Here is a 6,735-nt window from a genome sequence, read left to right as displayed (position 1 = left end):
AATATCACACCTTAGAAACTATAAACCAAAGAGATTTAAGCTTAAAAGGGAGAAATACTTACCAACCAATCACTTACCCGCTTTCTGGTGACGTCACACTTGGATTACTTTTTACCTCTCTCCTTCCAGACTGGAGACTGGTAGGTCTTACCTGGTCTCTGGGACTTTTATAGCCCCGCTCTGCCGCTCGAGATTCCCGCCGATGCTGTGAGGCCTTACCTGGGTCTCTGGGCCTTTTATAGCCCCGCTCTGCCGCTCGAGATTCCCGCTGACGCTGTGAGGCCTTACCTGGGTCTCTGGGACTTTTATAGCCCCGCTCTGCCGCTCAGGATTCCCGCCGACGCTGTGAGGCCTTACCTGGTCTCTGGGACTTTTATAGCACCGCTCTGCCGCTCGAGATGGGTGGAATTACCACTTGGGATCCACACATCAAGGTCCCCTGGCATACTGACAGCTGTTTTCTTCTGGATGAGAATGCTGGCAACAGTGAGTCGCCATGTGCTGGCCATCCTTTCACCATCAAATCATATACCCGAGACAGTGTCGGGTCATTTCGGGTCTCCTTCTCTATACTAGCGTTAGTTACTGGCAAGCATTCAATTATAGTCAAATGAAATATTTCGACAGGATCCACTGCTGGTGCATCCTCCGCAGTAGGCAGTGGCAGGCGTGATAGCCCATCAGCGTTTCCATGCTGTTTCGTGCCCTTATACTCGATTTCATATTGGTGCGCCCCTAGATAAAGGCACCATCTTTGTAGCCGTTGCGCAGTCATCACCGGAACGCCCTTTTTTGGATTAAAGATGGAGACAAGTGGTTGGTGGTCAGTCAGCAAGGTGAACTTCTGCCCGTGCAGATAGTGATTGAACTTTTTCACTCCCCACACTAGGCTGAGGGCCTCCCTGTCAATCTGGGCGTAGTTACGCTCGTCTGAGGTTAGTGACCGAGATGCAAAGGCTACTGGCCTCTCCGAGCCGTCGGGGAATTTGTGCGACAGCACCGCTCCAATGCCATAGGGTGATGCATCACACGCTAACCGAATTGGTAGTGCTGGGCTGAAATGAGCCAACACCTCTTTTGATGTGATCAATGCTTTGCTCTTCTGGAAAGCTCGTTTACATTCGTCACTCCACTTCCATGGTACTGCCGTTTGCAGTAGGGTGTTCAGTGGGTGTAGTATGGTAGACAAATTCGGCAAGAACTTATGGTAGTAGTTCACCAGCCCGAGGAACGACCTCAGTTGTGACACATTTTCCGGTGCTGGAGCCTTGACTACTGCCTCAATCTTTTCAGGGGACTTATGTAACCCCTCTTTATCAATAACATGGCCACAATACGAGATCTGCTTCTGGAAAAACTCGCATTTGTGGCGATTAGCTCGGAGCCCATATTCCTTCAATCTAGTGAACACCTGCTCCAGGTTGGCAAGGTGATCACTGTCATTTTCGCCCGTGACCAGGATGTCGTCCAAATAACACTGGGTCCCTGGAATCCCTTGCAGGACTTGTTCCATTGCCCTTTGCCAAATAGCCGGAGCTGATGCTACCCCGAACACCAGCCGGTTGCATTGGTAGGAACCTTTATGAGTGTTGATCGTGAGGTACTGTTTCGAGGCTTCTACTACCTCCATTTGCAGGTACGCCTGGGCCAGATCAATCTTAGTGAAGCATTTCCCTCCAGATAGCGAGGCGAAAATATCTTCAATCCGCGGAAGCGGATATTGTACAGTGTGAAGGACTGGGTTCACTGTCACCTTAAAGTCCCCACAGATGCGAACCTTCTTTGGTTCCCCAGGCGTGTTACTCAACGACTTCTTCATTACAGGAACGATGGGTGTAGCCCACTCGCTCCAGTCCACTTTGGACAGTACTCCTGAATGTTCCAAACCTTCTAGCTCTGCTTCGACGGCTGGGCGGGTTGCATACGTTACCGGTCTGGCCTTAAAAAACTTTGGGCTTGCATTTTCCTCTATTTTGATCGTCGCTGTTATGCCTTTTAGTGTTCCGAGGCCCTGCTGGAACACTTCTTGTGCGTCAGTTAGCATTTTTGACAGTCGTCCAGGTGTGACATCGTCATCCTTTTTGGAATCTACAGTCAGTGCTTGTATGGAATGCCAATCTAGCTGTATCTTCCGGATCCATTCACGTCCTAGTAGTGGTCGTCCTCCATCTGGCAATACATATAGGTCCATTTTTCGTGTTTCCTTGCCGTTATATATAACGTTCACCCTTATTTTTCCTTTGGGGTAGACTTTTTGCCCCGTGTACGTCTTCAAGACAATCTTTGTATCTCTCAAGGGTATATGTGAGAATAGCCGCTTGTAGTCCCTTCGGTTTATGACTGTTGGGGCTGATCCTGTGTCCAATTCCATTTTCACTTGGACTCCTGCTATCTTGAGCGTGACCCAGATAGTTTGGTGATCCTCCGTTTTGAGCACATTATGTAGTTTCAGACAACCCAGCTCCTTGCTTCCAGAGTCTGTATCACTCTTCTGTTCATCTGAACTACTCTCCGTCACCTTATGTACCTTCTTGTACTTCTCCTGTGAAGATTTCTTGATGCTGGTTTTCTGTCCTGACCTGCAGACTCTTGCTATGTGTCCTACTTTTCCACACTGTCTGCACACTTTGTCCTTGAACCAGCAATCATTATGGTCGTGTGCTGTTCTGCCGCAGCGATAGCACTTCACTGTTACGTATGACATTTCATTTGTGCCATATTCTTGCGGTCTCCGTTGTATCTCTGCAGCGCCCCGTGCTGCTGCTTCATGTGATACTGCAATGCTGAAAGCCTTGTCCAGCATAAGATCCTTTTCTGATAGAAGCCGTTTCTGGGTTCCTTCGCTTTGAAGCCCACACACAAACTTATCCCTTAAAGTATCTGCTAGTCCCGTTCCAAACTGGTAGTGTTTCGATAGCTTGCGCAGTTCCGTTAAATACTCAGCATTACTTTCATCTTTATGCTGGTTCCTTTTGTGAAACTTAAATCTTTCTGCTATCAGCAGCGGTGTGGGGTTTAAGTGGTCCTGTAGGATTGACACTATGTTTTCAAAATCCTTTTCTACTGGCTTCTCTGGGGTTACTAGGTTTCGTAGTAAGCCATACGTTTTTGCACCCATTGAATTCAACAATACCAGTGCTTTCTTGTCATCTGGCACTTAATTCGCCTTGCAGTATACTTCTATGCGTTCGGCATATGTCGTCCAATCTTTGACTTCATTGTCGAACGCTGTGATACTGCCACTCTTCGGCATTTTTGGGTGTGGTTAGACTGGCTTAAAATGGAGTCTCCCGCGCTTTCCTTTCTTCCCCGCTGTGGCTTAAAATGGCGTCTCCCGCGCTGCTGCCAACGCTGCTCTCGGTGGTCCTCGTGGCAAATGGCGACGCCCTGTGGGTTTCGTGCGCTGCTGCCAACGCCGCTCTCTGCGGTCCTCGTGGCAATGGCAGCGCCTCGCGTTTTCCTGCGTGCCTCTCTCCCCCGTTGGCGCTGCTCGGCCCTTGAACACCGGCTGCGCTCTGCTCTCTCTCGTCTCTCTCCCCCGTTGACGCCGCTCGGTCCTGAACACCGGCTGCGCCCTGTGCGCTCTGCCCTGTCTCTCTCCCCCGTCGACGCTGCTTGGCCTTTATCTGTGCCGCTCGGTCGGGCTCTAGCCCGCCGCTGTCCGGGAAGGGTCTGCGCGGTACCTGTTGCCAGCCCGTTTCGCTGGACCACCATGACTGGAAAGCCAAGCCTGGCTCTCGACAGCCTCCCCTGCAATGCTCAAATCTTCACTGGATGACTGGGCGGTTGTCCGTGGCCGACACCCGTGCTTCTGGACTCGACCTCCTTCCACTGTTCTCCAGGAGCGAATCCCTGGGAGGTGATGCAGAGTTGCAGGTAGGTTCGATTCTGCATCGTCGCCAATGTTATATCCATGTGTCTTAATGTGGTGTCCTTCAATAATCAGACAACAGACTGCAGGGAACGATCAACAGGTGTTTACTGAATGAGGGTTACTCTAGAACTAACTGTAAAGATCACTACTCAGGGTTTATATACAGGTGTGGTCACTGCCGGTACTAAAGTATACAGCAGCTGTAAAAAGTAGTTCTCTCCCTTAAGGTATATCTACATTACATACATTACACACACCAGTCCCCTTTAAATAACGCTCCTCCAGCCCGACAGCGACTTGGTAAGGTCCAGGTAAGCTGTCACTATTAGCGCCAGGCGCTACGGAGGGGGGCGCCACTGAATTTCTGGTCCGGGGCACCCAAAAGGCGTTGCACACTCAAATGATGTCATAATCAGCCTGCGCCCATGAGCGGGCGCTCAGATTTAGCGCCGGCGCTAAATGCATGCTCAATATGGGGCAAGGCGCTAGGCGCTCTGCGCCTGCCCGGAAATTGGCTAGCGCCCCACTTCTCGGCCTCTTTAGGCGTTAATCGGTGGCGCTAACAACCGAATTTCTCCCCCTATGGCCTAGAAATTGGGTTGAGGTGCCAAACTGGCACCAAGTTCGCCTGGGCGCTGGTTTTTGCGCAGCGTTCGAAGCTGTAGCGATCGTCAGAAATTCAGTTGAAGTGCCCCTAGAGGGAGACGGGGCGAGGCTCGAGGCGCTCCGCATCCCTCTTAGGGTGCTGAAACTGAATATCGCAGCGCAACGTGCCGCAGCGCCACACGCTGCGGCACGGCACGCTGCGGTACTGCAGGCCTTCCTCCCACTGTTAAGGGGGAGGGGCCTGCAATAGCGTGAACCCTGATCGCGAGTGCCGGCAAAAGAGCCCGGCACCAAGGAGAAGTGCCAGGCTCTCGGGAAACAGCCGGCAATGCCGCGGGGGGGGGGGTGACCAGGAGGCCGGGGACGGATGTGCTGGCAGGCGGCCGCCGAAAAAGTGGCCACCCCGCACATCCACCTTAACTTGCGCCTCTGCCAGCGCAGCAAGGCCCCGTGAACCGGGCGTGGGTAGCGAACAGCGCTACAGCGGCGTCCGCTACCAAATATCGCATTCGGGGCGCGAATGGGGCGCTGCGCACACCGATGACGTCATCGGTGGCGGCGCAGTGCAAATGGCTAACGCCACCATTAGCGCCCCTGCTGAATACCGCGGGAGGCGCAGCCAGTGGCGCTACAGCCACTGACTGCCTCTTTAGGCGCTAACAGGTGGCGCTACTCACCCAATTTTTCCCCCATATTACAGAACACATGCATGCAGTAAAACAACATGATGGGAGTTGCACTCAGAGGTCCCCTGTGGCACCAGCTTTGGTTGTAGATTGGTCGAATGAGCACGTTTTGAGTGATTGGCTGGCACCTGATCGGACAGATACTGCAAGTGAAGGCATTGATTGAGCCATGATCCTGTGGGGCACCCACCCTGGATTGGACACAAACCGGGCTGTGCACAGGAAAAACAGAATTTTGCTGTTCAGTTTGTGTTTTGATAACCTGCCATAAAACAAGTATTCTGCGAAAAAATGAATATGCGGCAACCATACTGGCAACTACCCTGGAGAGCCAGCTCGCAGAGCTTGTGTACCTCTTTTTCAATGGGGTTTCTTAGAATGATACAGCACAGATAGAGGCCATTTGGCCCATCATGCCTGTGCTGGCTCTTTGAAAGAGCTATCCAATAAGTCCCACTCCCCTGCCCTTTTTCCATAGCTATCCAAATTTTTCCCTTTCAAGTATTTCACCAATTCCCTTTTGAAAGTTACTATTGAATCTGCTTCAACCACCCTTTTAGACAGTGGATTCCAGATCACAACAACTTGCTGTGTAAAAACATTTCTCCTCATCTTGCCTCTGGTTCTTTTGCCAATTACCTTAAATCTGTGTCCTCTGGTTACTGATTTCTGCCACTGGAAACAGTTCCTCCCCATCTGCTCTATCAAAACCCTTCAAGATTTTGGACAGTTCTATCAAATCTCCTCTTAACCGTCTCTGCTCTAAGGAGAATAACCCCAGTTTATCTAGTCTCACCATGTAACTGTATTATATTGGTAGTATAGGACATAATCATGTCCTTTCATTCACCTGTTTCTATTGATGGTTGTATCTTGCAAAATCTTTTATCATGGCAACTCTGTCCCTTTAAGAGTTTTTGTTAACAGTTGCAGTAGCCTTATCACTAAAGTGCTGGATTCCTAACTAGAAACTTTAATCATACCCATAACTGACATTCACACTCACATTTTCCCAAAAGGACACGCAATCTCATCTGACCTCCTTCTAGATGAAACAGTTGGAAAGGATCAGAAGATTTTACTGTCTTCCATATAAGTAACTGTATTCATATGTTTAAACTAGCATTGATCTAAAGGGATCCCATAAATTACTCTCGCAGTATTAAACACACTCTTTGGAAGAATGTGCAATTTCAGTTAAGAAGAACCAATCTCATGCCATCTTTCACATTGCTCTCCGACCTAAGCTATAGGTCATATTGACTCTCTCAGATGATTACATAGAATTAAATAGAATCAACAGTTCAGAAACAGGCCATTCGGCCCAATTAGTCTGTGCTAGTGTTTGTACTCTACACATGTCTCCTACCATTCCATCTGCCTCATCTCAGCTTTTCAGTGGAAATTTGTCCTTTAGGGAAAACTCAAGAACATAACATAAGAAATAAGAGCAGGAGTAGGCCATTCAGCCCTTCGAGCCCGCTCTGCCATTCAATAAGATCATGGCTGATCTTCGACTTCAACTCCACTTTCCTGCACTATCCCCATATCCCTTGGTTCTCTAGTATC

This window comes from Somniosus microcephalus, chromosome 3 (assembly GCF_052327205.1).
Source record: "Somniosus microcephalus isolate GS21.2 chromosome 3, FLI_Smic_1.0, whole genome shotgun sequence".
NCBI lineage: Eukaryota > Metazoa > Chordata > Chondrichthyes > Squaliformes > Somniosidae > Somniosus > Somniosus microcephalus.
This window is presented reverse-complemented; position numbering follows the sequence as displayed.